Here is a 12569-nt window from a genome sequence, read left to right as displayed (position 1 = left end):
AGAACTTCATCATTTCTATCCCAGCAGAGAAAACTACAAATTCATTACAAAGACTAGTTACAAAAAACTATTAACTCTGAAAGCCCCAAACAAGAAACACTTCACAACAACAAAAATCTCTGCACACTATATGCCACGTTTCATTGTTTTTGTTAATACCCCTCAATTTCTAGGAAATAATTATGACTCAAAGCCACATTGCATAAAATTACTAGGATGAACAAGCCCCTTGTAATAATCTGATGTTAACACTTTGCTCCTATCACTCTGAAGATTCTTTTTCTACAATGATAACACAAGTAGCAACATGAATTCAGATCTGTTCTGTTGTACATACCTGAATATAAAGTCCATGACTAAAGATGTTTACAGAACTTTCATTAAAAAAAACATAAAAATAAATTCTTGCAAAGTTAATCTCATGGGTAATTTCTGCTAAAGCCAGAGATACATTTAGTATTACAGCACTCCTGATTTTCACCACCATGTTTTAACCTTCCAGTTTATCTAATTAGAACCTCTGTCTGCATCATGCTTAGTCACACTAGAACCTACCTTTTCATACACCCAAGTATCAGTTAAGAAAAATACTCCAACATAACAGAAAAAAACCACACCAAAAACCAAACAAAACAAAAAAAAACCCACCACCAAACAAACAAACAAAAAAACCCCACAAACACCCCACCCAACCAAAACACAGAAACAACCCACCCCAAAAAACTATACGAATCGTATCAGGAGACAAAACAAAATAAGGAGCAGAAATCTACTTTGGAATATTCAGTGACAGCTCCAAGCTCTATCCTGACATGCTTACTCAGGCATTCAAATAATTTTCTTAAAACTGTAGAATCACTTAGGTTGGCCACTGAATTCAGCTGTTAACCTAACACTGCCAAGACTATCACCAAACCAAGTGCCATGTTTACATGGCTTCAGTACCTCCAGGGATGGTGACTCCATCACTGCCCTGCTGTTCCAATGTTTAACTACCCTTTTGGTGAAGATATTTTTTGCTTATATCCTATGTAAAACTCCCCCAGCACAACTTGAGGCCATTCCCCCTTGTCCTATCACTTCTTACTTGGGAGAAGAAACCTTCTCCCACCTCACTACAACCTCCTCTAGTAATTGTAGAGTAATAAGGCCCCCCCTGAGCCTTCTTTTCTCCAGACTAAACATCCTCAGTTCCCTCAGCTGCTCCTCATCAGATCTGTGCTTCAGACCATTCACTGGCTCCACTGCCCTTCTCTGGACTCGCCCCAGCACCCCAATGCCTCTCTTGTAGTGAAGGGCCCAGAACTGAACACAAGATTCGAGGTGCAGCTTCACCAGTGCCAAGTACAGGGGGATGATCACTGCCCTCGCCCTGCTGGTCACACTACTCCTGATACAGCCAAGGATGCTGTTGGCCTTCCTGGCGGCCTGGGCACAAACCTGCTCATGTTCAGGGATGTCAGTCAGCACTCCCGGGTCCTTTTCAAACCTGTAGTGTTGCATGGGGTTGTTGTGACCCAGGTACAGGACCTGGCATTTTGTCTTATTGAACCTCATACCACTGGCCACAGCCCATTGATGCAGCCTGTCCAGATCCCTCTGCAGAGACTTCCTACTCTCAGACGGACCAACACTCCCACCCAACTTGCCGTCATCTACAAACCTACCAAGGGTGCACTGGATCCCCTCATCCAAATCATTGATACAGATATTAAACAGAACTGGCTCCAATACTGAGCCCTAGGGAACAACTGTGACCACCTGCCAACTGGACTTAACACCATTCACCACTGCTCTTTGTGCTCTGCTATCCAGCCAGATTTTTACCCAGTGAAGAATACACCCATTCAAGCCACAAGAAGCCCGTTTCTCAAGAAGAATGGTGTGGGAAACAGTATCAAAGGCTTTACTGAAGTCCAGGTAAACAACATCCACAGCATCTCCTTCAACCACTAAGCAGTTCCCTTGGCACAAAGGAGATCTGGTTAGTCCAGCAGGACCTGCCTTTCATAACCCATGCTGACTGGGCCTGATCACCTAGTTGGCCTGTCCCAGCCATGTGACAGCACTCAACATGGTCTGCTCCATAACCTTCCACAACACTGAGGTTGGACTGACAGGCCTGTGTCACCCCACTACCTAAACAGAGTTTGCAATCCAAATGCAAACTCCAGTAGCGCCTGTATCAAAAAAGGCCAGAGAAGGCTTGAGGGAAATGCTTCCAAATTTCAATTTATAGTATATAAAAGAGATGTAAATCTTACTCCAAGAAATGGCAGGAAAGCACAACAGTCATAAAATTCAGTGTGCAACAAACAGTTTAAAGTGAAAGAACAATGAGACAAAGTAGGCATTTTGAGTAGTATAACTAAATTTCTGTATTAAATTTGTGGTAAATTGCAATTTTAAACACTATTATATATAAGAAAAAATTCTGCTTAGTTCTAAAGACATTCTTAGCTGAAGCCCTTTACAGAACAGCAGCAATGTGGGATCTCCATAGCAGGGATTTCAGAGAGGAGAAAAAGCTCATGTGATCCTGAGAACCTTTTCTCATTAATAAAGGGAGAGCCAGCTCACACAATTTATTCTATCATGATTTCTCTGCACTTTTGTCACACAACAATGAGAAGTCCTAGTTTCCTTCCAGTTCCCTCCACATGCCAGTTCCTACAGAAAGACCAATCTACTAACAGTCAGATTCAGTTTTGTGAAACTCAGCACCTCCCAAAACGTATTTAAAGCAACCAAGACTCATACCATTAACTGCACAAATAAGAAAACTCTTTATCAATCTCTGATTTCCAGAAAAAATAAACAATTTTTCACTCAAAGAATTCAATCTGTACTTGAAATCTAAGCCTTAAGTTATGCCTTACTGTGCCACCGAAGTTCTATTATAGGGTAAGAATAAAACGTTCATCTCCTGGGGAAAAAAAAAAAATAAAATCACAAAAGTAAGAGGCATCATCACACTATTTCACACAAGCCTAATTTCTTTTTATTTTGACCTATAAAGTCTATGTGAGTAAGGTCTCTTCTCCCATTAGAGATATTCTATCCATTTGTGGTTAAAATGCACCTCTGAAGAATAATGCCACACTTCAGAAAAACATCCCAAAATGCTACACATCCTAAAACTTCAATGTTTTAGTTTACCATTTCAACAAAGAAATAAAACTACTTATGCTCTGTTATAACTATCTACTACCTAAAAAATATATTCTTGTCTATTGAGTTATATTTCTCACCTTCTCAAAGCCCACTTGGAAGTAACAGCAAAATGAATTCTATCTCATCTCAAAAAGCATTAATGTTTTTAAAATTTCTTGCGTCTACTAGTGATGACTAACATTAAAGCAATAACCCCCTAATAAAAGCAAATACCAGTACAGGCTAGGCTTGACCTACTAGAGAGCAGCTCAGCCGAGAAGGATTTGGGCATACTGGTGGATGACAAGTTGATCATGAGTTGGCAATATGCTCTTGTGGCCAGGAGGGACAAAAGCGCCCTGGGCTGCACTGAGTGCGGCCAGCAGGACAAGGGAGGTGACCTTCACACTTCTCAACCCTGGTGAGGCCACATCTAGAGTGCTATGTTCAGTTCTAGGCTCCTAAATACAAGAAAGACAAGGAGCTACTGGAGAGAGTCCAGCGGAGGGCCACAAGGATAATCTGGAGTCTGGACCATCTCTCTTATGAGTTTAGCCTAGAGGAGACAAGACTGAGAAGGGATCTCAGTGTTGCATATAAATATCTCAAGGGCAGGTGCTAGGAAGATGACACCAAGACTCTTCTCAGTGGTGCCCAGTGACAGCACAAGGAGCAAGGCCATCAACTAAAACAAGAAGTTTCACCTCAACATGAGGAAGAACTCTTTATGCTGAGGGTGGCAGAGCACTGGAATAGGCTGCCCCGGGAGGTTGTGGAGTCTCCCTCTCTGGAGACATTCAAAATCTGCCTGTACACGTTCCTGTATAACACACTCCAGGTGGCCCTGCCTTCACAGCGGGGTTGGACTGGATGATCTCCAGAGGTTCCTTCCAACCCAGGCAATTCTGTGGTTCTCTGAAATGAACATATTCATGGAACCAAATTGATCTTTGGCAGTCAATTCAATTTAGCACACCCTACTCTTATGACCATGACCAGCAACCAACAGAGGTACTAGTACAGTAGCATTTTTAGTATAACTCTTTAGTTAGTATAACTCTTTAGTTAGTATAACTCTTTAGTTAGTATAACTCTTTAGTTAGTATAACTCTTTAGTTAGTATAACTCTTTAGTTAGTATAACTCTTTATTAGTATAACTCTTTATTAGTATAACTCTTTAGTTAGTATAACTCTTTAGTTAGTATAACTCTTGTTAGTATAACTCTTTAGTTAGTATAACTCTTTAGTTAGTATAACTCTTTAGTTAGTATAACTCTTTAGTTAGTATAACCCTTTAGTTAGTATAACCCTTTAGTTAGTATAACTCTTTATCTTTTTGCCAACTTCCTACCACTCCCATAACCTTCACTGAAACATAACATCTCTGCTGGAAATAGACCTCTGATATTTTGAGCAAATGCCTACTGCATAGTAGCTTTATCATCCAGCTACAATGGATGCAGTAAGATGCAAACTGAACTAAAACTGAATGGTGGTCACCCAACAGCCCAAGTTCTGCAACAGTACAGCATGACTTGCCATTGAAATCACTGTCACAGGGTATTTTAACACTGTTTTAATAAAGATATACTTGTAGTCATAACTCAAGTTATTAGGAGCAAAATGCCAACAATATGGGGCATTAAATATCAAAACATTAGAAGTTGGGTATGTGAATCTGGAAGACTCAAAGCTAAGACTATACGGTAAAATTGTTTTTTTTCTGCTAATACTGTTAATAAATAGATGATGAAACTAATATGAATATGAACATGAACAGCACACTAGAAGATCCATTTAAGGGTCTATTACAACTACTTCCCAGGTGAGTCCATATACATCAATTTAGTAAAGTCATACTGCATTTTTAAACTTACAGTGGAGACTTTGTTGAAAGTGAAGCTAACAAATTAATCTTGATACACCTCTTTTTTCTTTTTTTTTTCTTTTGACATTCACTATACTGATATTTGCATTAAAACATCAGAAGTTACCAGTTATGTAGGTAATGACCAAGCTGGTTACCTAAATAATTTCAATGTGTTACCTCCTTCCCAGACACCTCTTCCTGACATGGGTTTTCCCATCTCACACCATCTCGTGGCAACAAATGCTTCAGATTCGTGTGTGTTCATGAGTCTGCTTCAGTGTGCCTCAAGTTGCTTAAGATAATAATCCCCTTGTGAACTTAATTTTGGAGCTTCAGTAGTTTTCATGGCAAAGCTGGAAAACTAGAGCTGGGTAAACTGGGGGCTCAGCATCTGGAGTTTATCCTGGGAGCTGGCTCTGTCTTGGATCCTGGCATGTGTCCATCTCCACACTGTTTTCCATCCCCTAACCCACTGTCAATATGAGAACCTTCCTCATATTTCCACGTCCTCTTGTAAACAGACAGTTAGTGCTATGTACTGGGTTTAACAGGAAGAAGAGATGGTTAGCACGTTTTTATCTTTCAGAACAAAGACAAAGATGCAAGTGCATGCTCTTTATCTCCTGAATGCTAAGGCTGTTTGCTCTGAGGAAGTGGTATGTGGGATAAGAATGTGTTTGGATTCAAATGGACTTTGAGGTGGGAAAGCGAGGAGAGACAACAATGTGGGTGGCACCACTGCAAAGCTCACTGTCTACAGAACAGGCCCAGCACCAGTCAATTCCAGTTTACCCCAGACCAGCCCACTTCAGCCCAGTTTAGCCTTGTCCAGACCAACTTAGCCCAGCCCAGTTCACCCTAGTTCAGCCCAATTTAGACCTGTCCAGACCAGTTTAGCACAGTTCAGCAGGGTTTAGCCCAATTCAGACCAGTCCAGTACACCTTAGCCCTCTTGAGCCCACTTTAGCCCAGTTTAGCCCAGCACAGCAGAGTTTAGACAAGTTTAGCCCAGTTTAGCCCAATGCAGCCTAACCCACTATAGTTCAGCCCACCTGGAATTCCCACTTGGAATTGCTGAACAAGGGAATCCTGTTCTGGCAAATCTGAGTTTCAAATATCCTCCTGCCGTCTGGGAAAACAGTTTAGCCCAGCCAGGCACAGCACCATTTAGCACAGTTCAGCCCAGTTTAGCCTGCCCCAAACCAGTTCAGCCCAGTTCAGACAAATTTAGCCCAGTTCTGACTGGCTTACCTCAGTTCAGACCAGTTAAGCCCAGTTCAGACCAGTTAAGGCTGGTTTAGCACAGTTAACATCCGGTTTAGTCCAGTTCAGACCAATATAGCCCAACACAGCACAGTTTGAACAAGTTTATTCATTGCTTATTCCGTGCTATCCTACAAGTTACTAAAAATCACACTGTGAAAAAAGGATAACTTGATATAAATAAAGCACATATCATTCTCTACTGTCAAAATGCAATACAACTCAAAGTGGAATATATGAGGCACAAGAACAAGAAGATTCTTAAACTGATTTTCAGTCTATAAGAGTGAGAGAAGACCACAGAAATTATGGATTTCTATTGTGTAATGCTATAAAACAACTTCTGCAGTGTAGTTACAAAGAGGAAACAAAGACACATACTATCGTAAATCAGTATACTATGCTTTCACTTGCCACTCGTGATATTTCTGAACAACCTGCTACCATAAAGTATTTCCAAAAGCATATATATCCATATGAATAATTTTATCATTATTGAGCTGTTTGAAACAAACAAGAAAAGTTAACTACTGTAAAACAACTCAAACTATTTAACTACAAACTATTTAACTACTTTTACTCAAAGGAAGACTTCTTAGAGTCTAGCTAAAATAAAGTCAGCCAAATCAAAATTCTTTTTTGATCACTACAGGATTAAGTAAGTTTTGTTGTTAACTATGCAACTTAGTTTTAAATACAGAAGTATATAATACTCTTACTCTAGAGAATATCTAGCTATAAGATTCTAGAAATAAATACTCTACAGTCTTTACTGAAGGTATGTATGTATATACAAATACATATTTTTGAAAGCATACACGTTTTGAAAGCATACACAAAGATACTGTAAACACAAAATATGGGTGTTCACTGGGGCCAACAGCTGTTAGTTTAGCATTAATACAGAGCAAAACAGAGTACCAGAAACTCTCTGCATACGATGGCACAGCACATTGTGCAGTGAATGTCATCAGCATTCTTAAGGAACTGTAGTTGTGAAGTTAATTATTTGACAAATACTCTGTGCAACAGATGCCTATATATCAAAACTCAACATACCCGAGCATGGATTTCATTGCATGGAAATAAGACACACAGTAAGACATGTCCTTACGCTCAGCAGTGTCTCCTATTGCATTATTTAGAAATGTAAAAAAAAAAACAAAACCAAAAAAAAAAAACCCTAAACATAAATCCTTATCCATATCACCATTTGAATTTCCACATTTTGTTACTATTTTTTTTCCTGAGTATAAATACCTTCTACCAAATAAGCTGAGTTCATAGAATCATAGAATAGTTAGGGTTGGAAAGTACCTTAAGATCATCTAGTTCCAACCCCCCTGCAATGGGCAGGGACACCTCACACTAAACCATGCCACCCAAGGCTCTGTCCAACCTGGCCTTGAACACCACCAGGGATGGAGCATTCACAACCTCCCCGGGCAACCCGTTCCAGTGCCTCACCACCCTTACAGTAAAGAACTTCTTCCATATGTCCAACCTAAACTTCCCCTGTTTTTAAGTTTTAACCCGTAAGCCCTTGCCCTATTCACTACAGTCCCTGATGAAGAGTCCCTCCCCAGCATCCCTATAGGCCCCCTTCAGATACTGGAAGGCTGCTATGAGGTCTTCACACAGCCCTCTTCTCCAGGCTGAACAGCCCCAACTTTCCTAGCCTGTCTTCATACATGAGTTTTGTTTTTTTGTTTTGTTTTGTTGGGGGGGGGTGTGTGTTTGTTTTGGGTGTTGTTTTTTTTTTTGCGGGGGGGGGGGGGTGTTCTTTTTTTAAACCTAAAGCATCAAAGGAGAGCACGTATTTGCAAGGTCTTTCTCACTGGACAGAGCTATTCTATAAATAGCTTTTATTATAACTAAATGCAAAAGAACACACAGAGGAGGTTGAAACTGAAGCATAACAATGATGCAATGATGACAATGACTAAGACTAATACTGAGTGTTTAGGATTGGATGAACCCATCTGGCAAACAGTCTTTTTTCAAACACAGTTTTTACAAATACAAGATTACAGCACCTGAATACAAAAAGGTTCCGTTTCTCTGCATTTCAGTTAGTGATCTAATCTTACTTAGCTCTTGCCATAGCCTTAACTTACCAAAATGTTAGCAGTACTCCTGAAGCAAAGCTTTCAAAGCTGTGCTTCTCCATTGGTACACAGAACAAAATTTTCCCTTGTTCAGTCAGAAGTTGGTAGAAGCATGTACACGAAAACAGTTTCTGCAGAACCTTGTTTTTCAGAAAGTTTCTGTGAGAGCCTGACCAAAATATTTGTCTTCCCAGTTTTAGACATCAGTACCATCATATTTTTTATAGTTATAGGGGGAGGGGGAGCAACGAAAAGCAAATCAGCTATATAGTTTAGCACATTTACGTCTTCACTTCTCCATTATGCTGCAGTTACATAATTAAGCTGACATTTATGGATACTGAAGTATTTCAGTTTACATTACATCACTCCTTAAGCTATGAATGGCCACTGAGGCTAGAACTACTTCAGAAAGTGAGAGTGTAGTCACAGATACCTGTGCAGATCCACCCCTCATTACAAGAGGTCAGAGAGAGCATATAACGGAAGCAGTAAGCCCTGCTAATACCGAGTTTTGAAGTTAAAAACTCATCTCACAGTTAAAGGAAGGCTTCTGCAGGTCAAAGTCTAAGCATCTTTACATAGAAGATAACAGCCGAGCCATTCCTAAGTCCTAGTTGCTGGGCCTTGACCCAATCGCCTTCACATTCCAAGCGGTATCTTAACTATCAAGGACCTGAATACTTCCAAATTCTGAAGAACAAAACCACTAAATGACGTCAAATCGCAGGCACGCACATACAAAAAGACTGCACTACTGCCTGTGAGTAACATCCACCAGATCAGGCTCTTTCTGGGAGGAGCGCAGTGCCGGAGGGACCCGGCCCTGTCCGAGACAGCGGGGATGAGGGGCAGGCGGCTTCAAGCAGGGGAGTACTCAAGCCTTAGCTAGCTTCAGATCCGCCCGAGGCTGCCGGTAGCGAGTGCTGCCCGAAAAGCTGGAGCGAGGAGCCCGGCGAATCGGGCAGGGTCCACAGGGGCTGGCGCTCCAGCCGACGGACACTCACCTGTCTCTTTCCTCTCCCCGCCCGCCAGCGCCGCCGCGACTCCTCCGATGCCTCCCGCCACCGGAGCGGGCCCGCGGAGCCGAGAGCTGCGCCTCCTTCCCAGGCCGGCGCGCAGAGGCAACCGGCGGGCGCACATATGGGGCCGGGGTAGCCGCTCTCCCTCCTCACCGGCGGGAACCGATCCCTGACCCGTCTCCCCAGACCCTCACCCCCGCAGCAGGCTCCGGGGCAGCCCCGGCCTCCTCCTCCTCCTCCTCCTCCTCCTCCTCCCCAACTCCTGCACGGAGCCCTGCCCCTGCCCCTGCCCGGCAGCCACCTCCCTTAGACACACTCAGCGGCAGCGCCAAAGCTCTCTTCCCACCCGCCCTGGTCCCCGGCCGCACCCCTCACTCGCTTTCCTGGACTCGTCTCCCCGCCGCCATCTTGTTCGAGGAGAGAAGCGACTGCACAGGCGCAGCAATAGCTGCGCGCATGCGTAAGGGCGAGAGCTGCCTCGCCCGCTCCCTGTCGCTTACACCTGTCGCGGCGGTAGTCCGGCGGCAGTCGGGTGGGGAGTGACTATAGCCACTGTCGTCTGTTAGTCTGCGTCGCTGAGGGTCATGCTGGGGTGGGTACAGAGGAGGATAGTGGAGGTGGTGAATGATCTGGAGCACAAATCTGATGAGGCATAGCTGAGGGAACCAGGGGTGTTTAGTCTGGAGAAGGGTCAAGGGGACCTTATTGCACTCCGCTGGAGGGGGGGTTGTAGTGAGGTGGGAGCAGGCCTCTTCTCCCAAATAAGAAGTGATAGGACAAGGGGGAATGGCCTCAAGTTGTGCCAGGGGAGTTTTACATAGAATATAAGAAAAAAAAATAATTCTCTGGAAGGGTCATCAGGCTTTGGAACAGGCTGCCCAGGGCAGTGGTGGAAGTATTAAAAAACTGTGTAGATGAGGCCCTCATTGACATGGTTTAGAGGTGGTCTTGGGCAGTCCTGGAGTAATGGTTTGACTTAATGATCTTAAAGATCTTTTCCAACCAAGTTGATTCTCTGATTCTATTCATGAGAGATGGTCTGGCTTGACTGCAGAGTAATGTACTGTGCATCCAAGCATGGAAAGTGAAGGTAAACGTGGGGTGTACTCTGTATGTGTTTGTAGCACCCTGACCCATCAGACAGGCAGTTTCCCTTCACAGAAGATACATGCTTCCCTGTCAGCATGTATTTATCCATGTGCTGGGTGACCTTTACCGTAGGTGGTTGAGCTTCACAACGGGAGAGGTCAGTCTCTCCTCAAGGTGGGCTCTGGCACACCTTAGGTTGGCAGATATGGTTTAGAGGCCAGCTTCCAACTGTAAAGGTGGGATGTATACCCAACAGTAGCTCTGCAGTTTGATAGCCAAGTTCCTTCATCACTTGTGGCTGACTGTCACATGGCTCAAGTGACTTTCTCCACTTCCAGGTGACAGGTCAATATGCCCTGTTTTCCACTTCCCTATTTGGGCTTATATTCACTATAAAGTTACTTCAAGTTGGTATTATTCCTCTGGTCTCCCCAGTGTCAAGGAGGTGTGGGGTTATGAACCCAGCACCCCCGATTGCAGTCTAGGGCAGACAACTCTGAGCTTCTCTCTGTGCTAGCTTGCTAGCTTTGCCATCCTTGACACTCTCCCCGTTTTAGATTTTTGTCCATAAGCGAGCTCACTAGTTTTATAACCGCCTTCTTTTTGATGTATATAAAGACCAGTTTGAGCATCCTCTGCAAGGTGCCTTTCAAATTCTTTTTTAGTACTCTTCATTTCCAGCTTAGATTTGACCTGCAGTGTTTTACAGTTTTCTGTTCTCATTTGGGCATAAACGAATTCTGCCCCCTTGTTAGCATCAAAGGAATTTCCATGCCAAGCTCTCACTCCTCTTGGAGGGTTTGGCACAAGCTGCTATCAAACTGCAAGTGTTTGTTAGTGTTAAACAGGTGTTTAGGAAAGCCAGTATGTACATACCGATTTGTGCTCCAAAAGGAGCATAACCATCAGATTGTGGGAGATGATTCTCCCCCTCTACTCTGCTCTGGTGAGACTCCACCTGTAGTACTGTGTTCAGCTCTGGAGTCTTCAGTACAAGAAAAACATGGACCTGTTGGAGCAAGTCCAGAGGAGGGCCATGAAGGTGATCAGAGGGCTGGAGCACCTCTCCAATACAAAAGGCTGAGAGAGCTGGGATTGTTCAGCCTGGAAAGGGAAGGCTCTGGGAAGATCTTATTGCAGCCTTTCAGTATAGAAGGGGACTTGCTTATATGAAAGATACCAAGAGATTTTTTACCAGGGCCTATAGTGACCAGACATGGGGCACTGGGTTTTAAACGGAAAGAGAGTAGCTTTAGATTGGACATAAAGAAGACATTTATTATGACAGGGTGGTGAGACCCTGGAACAGATTGTTTGTGGATGTCCCACCCCTGGCAGTGTTCAAGGCCAAGCTGGACAGGGCTTGGAGCAACCTGGTCTAGTGGAAGGTGTCCCTGCCCGTGGACTAGATGATCTTTAGAGGTCCTTTTCAACCCAAACCATTTTATGATTCATTTGAGTGTTAGTTGGAGAGTTGTAATAATACAAAGCAACTACTGTTGGAAACAGGTTAATCTTAAAATTCATCTCATTCAAGGAGACTGAAAAGAGAATAACAATACAAGACAGCATCTCTGTTTATATTTTCTTATTCACTATTTCCTAAAGTGTCTCTGCTGAAGAAATTGTAAGCAAGCCAAATTGAAACAACTTGAAGAAAATAAAACAACACCAGTAGTCATTTATCATTTGCTATGCCTTGGTTCCTTGAGATAATAAAGTGAACACGTATTTGACTAAGATCTGCACCTTTGTGTTGCAGTGCTGCAATCAGGTCTGTCTCCAGAGGAAAAATAATGGAGAGTATGTGCCCTAGCAGTGTGCCTGACAGCTCAGAGGTATGCTGAGAGTATTTCAAGCAGCAGCTGTGGTGCTTTTGCAGCTACAGCTCCTCCCTGACCCCTACAGCTGAACACCTGCTGCACTGCTAGCAAAGAAAGGAACTTGGCTTACACACCATCTGCTTCCAGGAAAGGAATAGCAAGGCCCTGTATCAGACTCTTGGGCTAATTTGGCTTGTAGAAGATAGGGAGGTACAAGACAGGAAGAAAAACAATAACTAG

At 43.2% G+C, this 12569-nt stretch overlaps 1 protein-coding gene across 1 annotated transcript in view; it reads right to left on the bottom strand.

Moving 5' to 3' along the window:
* APC (APC regulator of WNT signaling pathway) overlaps window positions 1-9922 on the bottom strand; it is a 100802-nt gene extending 90880 nt beyond the window's left edge. The window contains exon 1 of the mRNA XM_061344487.1: window positions 9786-9922. The gene's annotated coding sequence lies outside the window, so the exon portion shown is untranslated. The remainder of the gene's footprint in view (window positions 1-9785) is intronic.
* Window positions 9923-12569: the final 2647 nt, after the last annotated feature.

Source organism: Neopsephotus bourkii, unplaced genomic scaffold, assembly GCF_033783945.1.
Source record: "Neopsephotus bourkii isolate Nb327-2 ecotype Australia unplaced genomic scaffold, CSIRO-AGI_Nbou_v1 NB_228, whole genome shotgun sequence".
Taxonomy (NCBI): Eukaryota; Metazoa; Chordata; class Aves; order Psittaciformes; family Psittacidae; genus Neopsephotus; species Neopsephotus bourkii.
The sequence above is the reverse complement of the archived record's forward strand: the minus strand, read 5'-3'. Positions and strand labels throughout refer to the sequence as shown.